The sequence below is a fragment of the Barbus barbus genome, assembly GCF_936440315.1.
Source record: "Barbus barbus genome assembly, chromosome: 49".
Lineage (NCBI taxonomy): Eukaryota > Metazoa > Chordata > Actinopteri > Cypriniformes > Cyprinidae > Barbus > Barbus barbus.
In genome coordinates, this window is record NC_136727.1 from 20,405,070 (window position 1) to 20,417,647 (window position 12,578).

Genomic DNA, 12,578 nt, shown 5'->3' on the forward strand with positions numbered 1-12,578 from the left:
ACAAACGTCACAAAGTCTCGTCCCATTCCGATGAACACTCAATTTTTAAAAATGCTCCGAGGGATGGATGAGAGACTCTGTTGTAACTCCCCTGATAGCACACGTACATCTCGGAGACGTCTAGTTGATGTCTGTATTTACATCTGCAAGACGTCTACAGGACGTTTCCTTTTAGATGTCAAATAGACGTCTATTAGATGTCTTTAAGATGTAAAACTGACGTCTGCCAGACGTTTGTAGACAGCAGATGCTTTCCAGATCAAGAGATCTTTAACAGACATCTTGCAGACGTACGTGTGCTATCTGGGAGAGACCGAGACTAAATTTATTTTTAAGTTGTTCTTCATTTAAAACACCTTATACTTCCATTTATGATGTATTGAGAAAACGCAGATGCAAGATTATAGTTTTGCAGCTGACCATTTCAATTTTGTAAATGTGATATTCTATGAAGCAGAGGGATGCAATTTATGCTTCTTTTTGCTAGAACAACTTCTAACTGTGTTACCCTCTAGTGGTCACACTCCCAATGGACATAATGCTGAATACTTCACTACAAGGATCTATTTTAGTTTTTTATTTATCACTGATTAAATATCACTTCTTCATTAATGCATTGATATTTTTACTTTTATTAACAACTTTTATTTCATTTGCACCTGGAAAATATAATTAAGGCCATAATGAATTATGTTTGCTTTGGGGACTTTTTATGTTTTAAATTTCTGGATAAAAGTTTTAAATGCCTAATAAACTGTATTTCACCTGACCGTCTGTCTACATCAGTTTCACCCTTATTTTTCTAATTTATTTATTTATTCATGTGTTTATTATTATTATGTCTTTTATAGATGTTTTGTCATTTTAAATGCTTTTGATCTCATCTGCCGTTGCTCGTCTCGCGGTAAATGACGTCACTCCGCGCGCGCGCTGCCAGTCTTCAGTTTATCTGAAGTGAGCCGTTACTGAGTTTTCGCAGTTTTCTGAGGTAAGTCCGTGTATTTTCACAATAGTGATGGGAAGTTCGGATCATTTTACCGACTCGGACCTTTGAGTCTCGTTCAGCAAAATGAACGAATCTTTTTTCGAGTCATTTCAGCAAAATATAATTAAAATGTTATGTGTTACTTTCCAAACACATCTACTACTTATGCAAACGTTTATCACACTACAAACAATACAAAACTATGCTATAAGAAACAGAAAATATTACTTAATTGTTTACCTGGGTCTTTAGTCTATGATTAGCGCACCACCTCTTATCTGACAAGTGTTCGGATTTGAGTCGTTCGTTCATCACGTGACAGCCCCATACGCTGTCACGTGATGAACGAACGAACCCGAGACTCGATCGAAGAACTAATCAATTCTAGGGCGCTTCAAGATGGCGTCGGTGTAGGTCGCGTTTATGTTTGAGCTTACTTGTATTTTGTGCAAAACTTGATTTTTCTTTGCCCCTGAAGACTTCAATTGTTTTCATGCGTTGAGTTCATACACGTTGTTCTCTCCATATATTTAACGTACTGCGATTAGTGAGTTTGTATATTTTTGAGAGCTTTTCCTCTTTTCGGCAACGACTAGCACGTGTTTGGATCCGGGAATTGCGGTGTGGCGTCATAATGGAGGTGGATGACAGCTTGAGGTCCGAGAGTGTTAAACGTATGCATACTTATGCCAAATCTGCTAATGTTGTGGACTCACTGGACACGTGCTTTCCCGAATCTCCCGGAGCAAGCCCTTTACCGAAAATGCGGCGCCCAGCCTCAGATCCTTCAAATGCGGTCCTGCTTGAAGCAATAGAGAGACTGGGTAAGAAGCAGGATGACTTCATGGAGAAACTTTTGGAGATCGAGAAATCTGTCGCGTCCAATTCTATCCTTATCTCTGACCTTGCAGCGAGGGTCGACGTTGTTGCTAAAACGTCAGAGGAGACAGCTGCTAAATCTGATAAACTGGACTCTCAGATATCTACTTTGGCTGCAGAAAATAAACGCCTATGGGATAAAGTGGATGAACTGGACGCCTATAAGAGACGATGGAATCTAAGGATCGCAGGTGTTCCGGAAGTCGATGGGGAGAATGTCAAAATGGTCATAATGGACATTTTTCTTCAGGTGTCCCCAAGTTTAGCGGATGTTCTGCAATCTTCAATTGATGTTGCGCACAGGCTTGGCCCTAAATTGGGTAATGCGCGTTCTCGCACAATAATTGTACAGTTCCTCTCGTGGTCTCACCGTGATCGTGTCTGGGCTGACGCAAAAAAATCTGAAGTGCTCAAACAGAAAAAAATTAGGATAACAGAGGACCTGACGCAGAGAACGAAGGAAGCCTGGAATAAACTGTGGCCGTTGGTGGAGAAAGGTCGTGCTGGTTTCAAGGGTCCATTTGCTATTGTTGATGCAAAGAGGATTTGTGCGGACGATATCTGACTTTAATGGACAGTAGAGGTTAGGTGCTCTTATGCCAGTTATGGTTATTGCCATTTTCAATGCGGAACTGTTAACTGGCAAAGTATGGAAGTTGACAAGCAGCTGATAAATACGCAGTATTGTTGTAATATGTTAAGTTAAGCGGAGACGGTTTAAAATAAGTTTACGCTGTTAAAGAGGGGTTTGGATAAGTTTTAAGTTTTGCACTTTATTGTATTACATTTTATATACTCTTTATTACTGTAGCGGTTAAAAGTTTTTCTCGTGTTCTCTTATTGTTCGTATGTCAGTTAAACTTTCTTGTTTTTCTCTAAATGTACGGGGGATTCGTGATTTATCTAAACGCAAAGCTTTATTTTTATTTTGTATGTCACAGAAAAGAGAGATTTATTTTCTTCAAGAAACGCATTCTTCTTTCAAAGATGAAACTTTTTGGCGCAATCAATGGGGAGGTAATATTTTATTTTGTCATGGTACTAACCACACCGCTGGAGTTCTGATTCTGTTTGATCGTAATTTTAGCGGCTCTATTCTTCAGTCCTTTTCTTCTTCTGAGGGCAGATGGATTATTGTTAGGGATGCACGATATTGGAATTCTGCCGATATTCGATATGCCGATATTTTTCAACTCATTTTGGCCGATATCGATGCCGATACCGATATATTTCCTTTTGTTTGGAAACAACACCAAGTCTCTCCTGTGCAGAAATTATAAGCAAAATATTATTAATTTTGGTTAGTTTTTAACAAGAACTTATTTATTAGAATTAAATAAAAAATAATAAAGGTTTTTTAACAGTACATTGAAGCTTTGAAAATAAATATAAATCAACTATATCAATCGCTGCATTTTTTTCCCCCAGAAAGATGCAGTGTTAACCCTAACATTTTATTTTAAGATTTAACATTTGTAGATGGTGTAAAACAAAAGAGTTGTAAAAATTCTGAAAATCTTTTAGAGCTCATGATTTGTTTAAAAAATAAAACGTTACACATTAATGAATAAATCAGTATATATAAAATTATTTAATTTACAAGTGTCATGTGATTTTTTTTTTTTCATGTAAGCTATAGCTTCTGACCATTAAATCAAAACATACTTATTTTATTACATCAATTACTGCTTTATTTAATCAGAAACACAGTCTAAATGTTATTTGTGTAGGCTATTTTACTTTTAATTTAATTAGAAGTAGGCCAACAGCGCCCCCTACAGATTAAAACCACTTACCGAACGGGCATTAGGACCTGGGGGAGGCTGTCACTGCTGCCCCTGCTTGTGCTATAACTGTTTACTCTATCCCACACCGAACGCGTCATTCTGTACATGCCTTCACACATTAAATGCAGCGATCCAAAACAGTCAATCTATTCATCATTCAGACAAAACTTTGCTTCAAGAATGAGCCACATTGCTGACGTGATCTAATCGCTAGCACACGCTGAGCACATGCGAGTTAACCCCTTCCCCTTATCGGCAAGACATATCGGCATAATTTTGCATGTCAGGCCGATGCCGATATTTACATTTAAAGTCATTATCGGCCGATTTCGATATCAGTCCGATAATATCGTGCATCCCTAATTATTGTTGTTATTCTTTTGGGAGATTTCTTGTTTATCTTGGCCAATGTTTATGGTTTTAACAATCATAAGCAAAACAGCTGTTTTTTTCATGATCTTTCTTCTAAAATCTTTGATTTAAAAAGTAAATATCCCTCTGCTGCAGTAATAGTCGGAGGAGATTTTAACGAAGCTCCTGACTAGATTTCCCTCAAAACAAGAATCACGCAGAGGTAATACCATTATTAATGATTTTTGTAACTTCCTTTCTCTATTGGTTGCTTACAGGTTTATGCATGCTGATGCTTGTTCATATTCTTGGTTTAGTGCAGATCTCTTAAAAAAATCGCGTATAGATTATTGGCTTATTTCTGATTTAATGTCTCCTTTTATTAAATCCAGTGATATCTGTTCTGCTCCTCTCACAGATCATGCTTTTATTGATCTTATTTTATCTGATCCCGCTGCTGGCTGTCATAGAAATCCTGGATACTGGAAACTAAATTGTTCTTTATTAGGACTTCCCTCTTATTGTTCAGGTATTAAGGATATTATTGAAGAATTTAAAGGAAAACCATCAGTTTCAATATCTTCTAATTGGGAGCTGTTCAAATATGAGTGTAGAAAATGCTCTATTCGATTTAGTAAACAGTTGGCAAAGGCAAAATCTTTAAGGTATACCTCTATATTAAAAGAAATGAATCAAATACTAGGAAAACAACAAACAGAAGAAGATGATAAGATTAAAAAAAAAAAAAAAAAAAAAAAGTCGTGACGTATTGTCAAGTATGGTGACCCATACTCGAAATTGGTGCTCTGCGTTTAACCCATCCAAGTGCACACACACAGCAGTGAGTAGTGAACAAATCCACACACACACACACACACACACCGTGAACACACACCCGGAGCAGTGGGCAGCCATGCTGCAGCGCCCGGGGAGCAATTGGGGGTTCGGTGCCTTGCTCAAGGGCACCTCAGTCGTGGTATTGAGGGTGGAGAGAGCGCTGGACATTCCCTCCCCCCACCTACAATTCCTGCCGGCCGGGGGCTCGAACTCGCAACCTTTCGATTATGAGTCCGACTCTCTAACCATTAGGCCACGACTTCCCCCGGAAACTAAAACTACACAACCTAAAAGAAGAATTAGATAACAGTAAAGGCCAAGGGTGCATTTATTAGATCGAGGGTGAAATGGCTAGAATTCGGGGAGAAAAATTCAACATACTTTTTTAATTTAGAAAAGAGAAGAGGAAAAGTCAAAAAATATCTTCTCTATATATTGAGGGTAGTTTAGTAACAGATGAAGCCAGAGTTTCTAATTCTGTTTCCAGTTTTTATTCACAACTTTATACTTCCACATTTAACCCACAAATTTCTGATAGCTTTTTTGAGAGGGTTCAGGCATTCACACCCATTATAAGTGCTGATAATGTGTCTTTTTGTGAGATGGATTTGTCGTTGGATGAGATGGATGTTATGATTCATAAATCCCCTCTTAATAAAAGCCCAGGTCCAGATGGACTGCCTTTTGAATTCTACAGGACCTTTTGGCAAGACATTAAAGAGTTTCTTTTAGAAGTGTTCAAAGACTGTGTACAGAAAGGTGAATTGACTGAGTCCATGAAGCAGGGGCTAATTACTTTAATTCCAAAACCCAACAAAGATTCCCTGTATTTAGATAATTGGCGCCCAATTACTTTACTTAATTCAGATGACAAATTGTTAGCTTCCCTTTATGCAAACAGGCTGAAACCATGTTTAGAAGAAATTGTTTCTGTTTCCCAATCTGGCTTTATGAAAGGCAGGCACATAGCAAATTATATACGGTTAGTGTTAGATATTTTAGACCATAAGGAATTGATAAACGATGAAGCAATTATTTTATTTTTAGACTTTTATAAAGCCTTTGATACAGCCGAACACGAGTTTATGTTTGAATCTTTGCGTAGGTTTGGTTTTGGTCATTCTTTCATTAAAATAGTACAGATATTTTACAAAAATATTAATAGCAATGTGTCTTTGGTTAATGGTGTTTCTCCTCGGTTTGTGATTAGTAGGGGTATCAGACAAGGGTGTCCCATATCACCTTTTTTATTTTTATTGGTCGCCGAGTTTCTTAATATTTTTATTACTCATTGCTTAGATGTTCAGGGTATTCTAGTAGCGGAACATACTTTTCTAATTAGTCAACTGGCGGATGACACCTGTCTGTTTTTAAAAGATGAGAAGCAGGTTCCTGTTATTTTGGATGCTTTGAATTTATTTTCTAATGCTTCTGGTCTCTCAGTCAATCGAAATAAGTGTGAAATTATGCCTGTTCACAGTCTGAACAAAGATCAGATCGAAGGTATTGAGGTCAAAAATTCTGTAAGATATTTAGGTATTTTAATTAGTAAATCTCAGACTGATAGAATTGCAGATAATTTCTCGCATCGGATACAAAAATCTAAGAATATTTTCAATTGTTGGTTACAAAGAAACTTAACTATTTATGGTTGTGTTTTGATATCTAAAGCGGAAGGTATTTCTAGGATTGTTTACCCAGCTTTGTCTTTATATGTTGACCGAAAAACATGCTCATCTATTGACTCTATGTTATTTACATTTTTGTGGAAAAATAAAACTGAATATGTTAAAAGGAAGACACTGATTAGAAATACTTTGGAGGGAGGTTTGAATGCTTTGGACTTTAGTACTCTCAATCAAGTTTTTAAAATTGGTTGGATTAAACGTTGCCTGAATGCTGACCCTAATTTATGGTTTTATATTCCTAAATTGATTTTTGAAAAATGCGGAGGTTTAAATTTTTTGCGATTTTAGTTGCAATAAACTCCCAGTTAAGCTCTCTAATTTTCATAAGCAAGCTCTGGACGCTTGTAAGCTTGCCTTCTGTCACAATTTTTCCCCTCATAGATGTATTCTATGGAATAATCAGAATGTGCTACATGGAAAAAAATCTGTCTTTATGAAAAACTGGTTTGACAAAGGTGTTATTTTTGTTTTAGATTTGTTAAAAAAGGATGGTAACTTCTATTCTTATTCAGAATTTTCAGAACTCTTTGAATTGGAAATCTCACCTAGAGTGTTTGAACGGGTAATTAATTCCATTTCACCCAAATTGTTACATTTGGTTAGGGCAAATTGTTACAGTTCTTTAAAATGTGAAATCCCAAAAAATTTGATTGGAGGTCTGGAGCTTTGTAATATTAAATGTAACAATTTCTGGATTAGAAAAACACTTGTTAAGAAATTTAGTTTTAATCCTAAAGCATTTTATAAGTGGAAACTAAATTTCCCCTTTCTTTCTACTATTCAAATTTGGGCTGGTATTAACAAGTTTCTGTTACCTAACAAGATAAAAGACTTCACTATAAAATTCTTCATATGTACTATCCCTGTAATTCTCTACTTTCAAAATTTAAGTTGGATATCTCTTCACAATGCACATTCTGTAATTCTAATTTGGAAACAATATCACACTTATTTTTTGAATGCGATTATGCACAGGATTTATGGAAAGAAATGTCTTGGCTTGTTTTTTCAGCTTACAACAAACTTTTTAATTTTGAAATAAGTAATGTACTGTTTTTGATTTGGGAATCAGGATCAAAGGAGCTGGATGATATCTTAAAATTATTAACTCTTTGTGGCCTATTTCATCTTCATAAATCTAAAGTTACTGATTGTATGCCCAATTGTAGGATTTTTTGTATTGATTTGAAATTCTTTTATGAATCCCTCTGCTCATCACTTAATAAGAAAGCTGTTAAAACAATTGTATTGATGAAAAAAATAATTACTTTGTTGTAAGGATTACCTCTTGAGTATTTCTTGAAGTTGATATTTTATGTGTAATTTTTCATTTTAGTTATAGGTTATCTTAATCTTTTTATTTTAAAAGATGCTTATTGTAACTATTATTTCCTTTTTTTTTTGTTACTACTTTTATTTAGGTAACTAATGTTTTGTATTCTGATTGTGTGTGTATTGCTTTTACTTTGACTGTATCCCCTGTGAATGTTATCGGTTTAATAAAAAAAAAAAAAGAACTAATCAATTCTCTTGCCGGCTCAGGCTGCATTGGTTAAGCGTATGGGGCTGTCACGTGATGAACGAACGACTCAAACCCGAGAATGCTGTGCAACGCGCATGCGCGACTGAACGAATCACTCCCCGAGACGACTCGTTCTTCCCGAGTCACATTAAAGATTCGTTCAAAATGAACGAATCGTTCAAGAACGACCCGTCACTATTTCACAACTGTACTTTTAATACGCTTTACACAGTTTAAGGTAGTCACTTGTTTTCATCGAGTGTCATTCATGACTAATTATACACTCATAATTAATTCACTTGGTAATAAGACACCTTCTGTTTCATGAGGCCAAGCTGAAGAAATATAAAGAAATGATATGTGTAAAATACAACAACCTGCTACTCATAATGACAAATCATGTTTCCACACTGATCTGGGTTACTGTATAAGAACATGCTTATATGAGAAATGCTAAGCAGAGATTAGTTTATTTTAAAATGCAACAAATAACATATTTCTGCCTCGTATGAGTAAAATCCTATTATTCTCATAAATTAATGCATAGCTTGATGCTAACTTTAATGCACCTCCTTTATGAAAATTAACCATGGTTTTGCTGTTATTTGTAGTACTCTGTGGTTATACAAATGGTAGGCTAATTAATCCGATAAAAAACATGATTACTGCACTTTTACTATAATAAAACCATGGTTCATTTTTGTAAGAGCTGTTACCAAGATGTAAATATATTTCATGATGTTCAGTTTTTGACTCGTACAAAAATGGATCTAGGGACGATCAGATAATAATATTATGACAGAAATCTTATTCATAATTAGTTACATTAGCCATGTGAAACATTTTAAAACCACACATAATTACCTCAGTGTGAGTATAAATACATATGAAGAACTTTGATACACATTAAAATATTTAAAGAAGAACTTATTATCTGTACGTTTCAGCACATAACAAATAAAATGTCTGATTACTTTATAGCTATGAAATGTAGTTATTAGCAGTTCAAACAATAGACTTTAGCAAATGACACAATCACCTGTTGTGACATTACAGGATATATAACAGCATTTATTTCATTAAACTGAGATAATCCATGTTTCATACGAAACAAAACTAAAACAGTACACAAAAGCAAGTTGTTACGTTTAACTCTGTTGCTGGGTTGGTTGTTCCTTGCAAATTTATTATTATTTTATTTATTCTTTCATTTTTGTTTAATTTTTACATAGTTTATATTAGGTATATTTTAAAGCAGCAGCTATATGCACTAAGTGTAAATAGCTTATTTTTTTAGCGATAGATGCTATTTACGCTAAGTGCAAATAGGCTAGCTATGGATTCTATTTACACTATATTAAAATAGCAAGATTTTCTGCTGTTTATACTACTTATTGCAAATAGTGGCAATTATCTGCACCTCAGTATTGTAGTACATTATAAAACAGTACGCAATAATAACGTACTGAGTGTAAATTATTATTTTAATTCAAATTATTAAACGGATGCCACCTTATTGGGACAATAAAGCCCTCCCTACACCTACCCGATACTTTTTTCAACTTCATTTTTATTGAAAATAAATGTCTTTCTGATGCGATATGAGATTTGAAAAGGGAGGAAAAAAGTTTGGCAAAAGGCGGACTCGAACTCGGGTCAATCGCATCAAAAAGCATGTGCTTTACCATCTACACCACAGAAACTGATGCTGAATTAGCGTCTTTTTTAGTGTTGACTAATCACACATTAGTGGACGGAGTGAGTGTAAATAGCCTTTGCCAACAAGACAGGCTATTTGCACTTGTGTAAATAAACACTGATATTTTAATTCTTTTACTTCCTAAGTTTTGAGTTTAAATTTTTGTTTATATGTTAATTTAAATACATAAATAAATACTAATAATAACATAGAGTTGTGAATTCGTATGTAACACTTTGAAATAACACTTTACTAGATAGATATAGATAGTGAACATAAATAGTTAAAATGTGTGAATTGGTATAAAAACATAAAAGTAACTTGATTTATTCTTGATTTTGGCAGATCTGCTCCTTCACTGAAGCTCCTCCCTCTGCAATTCACCAATAAATGCTGGAATATTCCCATCAGCCTACAAGTGAAGACCAGCATGAAACCAGCAGGAAGAGGCCTTAGTAAAAGAAACGGTTGGCGCCTTTATTTGTACAGTAGCAACCACAACAGCTGTACTGAATTAATGCTCCCTGTTTCTCATGTGACAACACTGAAGCTACTCTGAAACATTCTTTGTTGCTTATTGTATACTGTTTCACACACACTATTCTTAAAAAAATATTAGGCACTGGGCAGTAAGCAGAAGGGGTGGAACAATAAATCGATTTGTGGATCGTTTCTGCGTTTTTTCCCGAGTGCATCGTGATTCTCTCTAGGATCGATTCTGAGCTTAGTTTTTAACAGCAGATGGAGCTCTAATCTAGTTTTTAACCGCACACTCAAATACTCACAAAGAACAGCGCTTGAGTAATGTAAGTGGTTAAATGTTCTTGCACTTTGGAGTTTATGCTTTAATGACACGAGATTAATGTAAACACAGCCCACTGTGAACACTCTTGTAATTGGCTTCACTCTTTTCAAACTTTATGAAAGATTATTTGAGGTTCAAGTGGTGTGTGTGTAAGGACCTGGAAGCAAGCAGAGTACGGCCGTTTCTAAAGCATGCAGTGCTATCTGCTGTTAAAAACTAAGATCAGAATCAGTTCAAGAGAGAATCGCAAGGCTTTCAGAAAATTGCAGAATCAATCTACGAATTATCGTTCCACCCCTAGTAAGCAGTAAGCAAGTGTGCCATTCTGAACACAACCATTGAGTCATTCATTCATTTGATTTGTTCAAACAGATGAATTTTAGGGGAATATAACTGCATTCTATAGGCTCCGTCACGCAGTGAGTTCTGCATCATGTTAGTCACCAATAAAACTGTACAGGTGTTCAGCTTGAAGTCAAATTACTGCAGGAGCGATCAGAGAGCAGACGCTCCAAATTAATACTTTGACAAACACTGATCCGAACGCCAAGCCGAACATATCTTATGAAATGCAAGATGACGTATGTAGGTCTTAGGGTGGGTACATTTATTGCATTAATAATTTTAACACGTAATTGTTTCCATAACTAATTAATTAAATTAAAAGGTTAAATTGACAGCCCTAATATTTTATTTTCATTTCAGACCTGATGGAGGAGAAACATCATCGTGTCAAAACTGTAGAGAAAACTCACTCACAGATTCAAAGTAGTTTTGTACTGAGAAGAAGAGACAAGAAACGTTTCATCTGCCGTCAGTGTGGTAAGAGTTTGGCATGCAGTAAAAGTCTCAAAGTTCACATGAGGATCCACACGGGAGAGAAGCCGTTCACTTGTGATCAATGCGGGAAGTGTTTTGCAGTAAAAAGAGGCCTTACGTCGCATATGAGGGTTCATACTGGAGAGAAGCCGTTCACTTGTGATCAATGTGGGAAGAGTTTCACACAATCATCAAACCTTAAGGAACACATGAACATCCACACTGCAGAGAAACTGCACGCATGTGATCAATGTGAAAAGAGTTTTTCACAACTACGAAGTCTAAAAGAACATCAGAAAATACATACTGGTGTGAGAGAGTACATGTGCTTTGAGTGTGAGAGGACTTTTATTACAGCTAAATATTTGAAACTACACCAGAGGATTCACACTGGAGAGAAACCTTACATGTGTTCACACTGCAACAAGAGATTCAGTTGGTCAGCATATCTGAAAATACATGAGAGGATTCACACTGGAGAGAAACCTTACATGTGTTCACACTGCGACAAGAGATTCAGTCGGTCAACAAATCTGAAAACACATGAGAGGATTCACACTGGAGAGAAACCTTACATGTGTTCACACTGCGACAAGAGATTCAGTCTGTCAACAAATCTGAAAACACATGAGAGGATTCACACTGGAGAGAAACCATATCACTGCACTGCATGTGGGAAGAGTTTCACTCAATTATCTAATCTACTCACGCATTCAAAAAACAATCACAGTAAGTAACCATCTACAGATCCAGCACTTCAGGGTCTGATGCCACGTCCTCACCAAACATGACACAATAATGCATTGAGCAATAAAATCTCTGCTGTATAAATCTGTCATACACAGCCAAAGAAAACAAAAAACAGACAGGACAAAGAAACATCATCTTAAGTTTTTACTGTGAATAAAGTTCATCTTTTCATCTCTGAGGTTCAGATGGTTGTTTAGGACGAGTTTTGTATCCTTACATTTTTCTAAAAGTAAAAAGTTTTTACATATTCAAGAAGGAAGCTAAGAAGAGGATGTAATACTTTTAAGGGAATCTGAGATTTAATTTGAGCTCATGTGTTTATTTATTTATTTTCTTAAGTTCTCTTTTATTGAGACACTTTGGCTTTCTTTTAAATCAATAAAAAGAGAGATCTGTCTCATTGGTTTCAACTTTAATTATTTTTTTATTTGCTTCACCAAGAAGTAAACTCCTTAA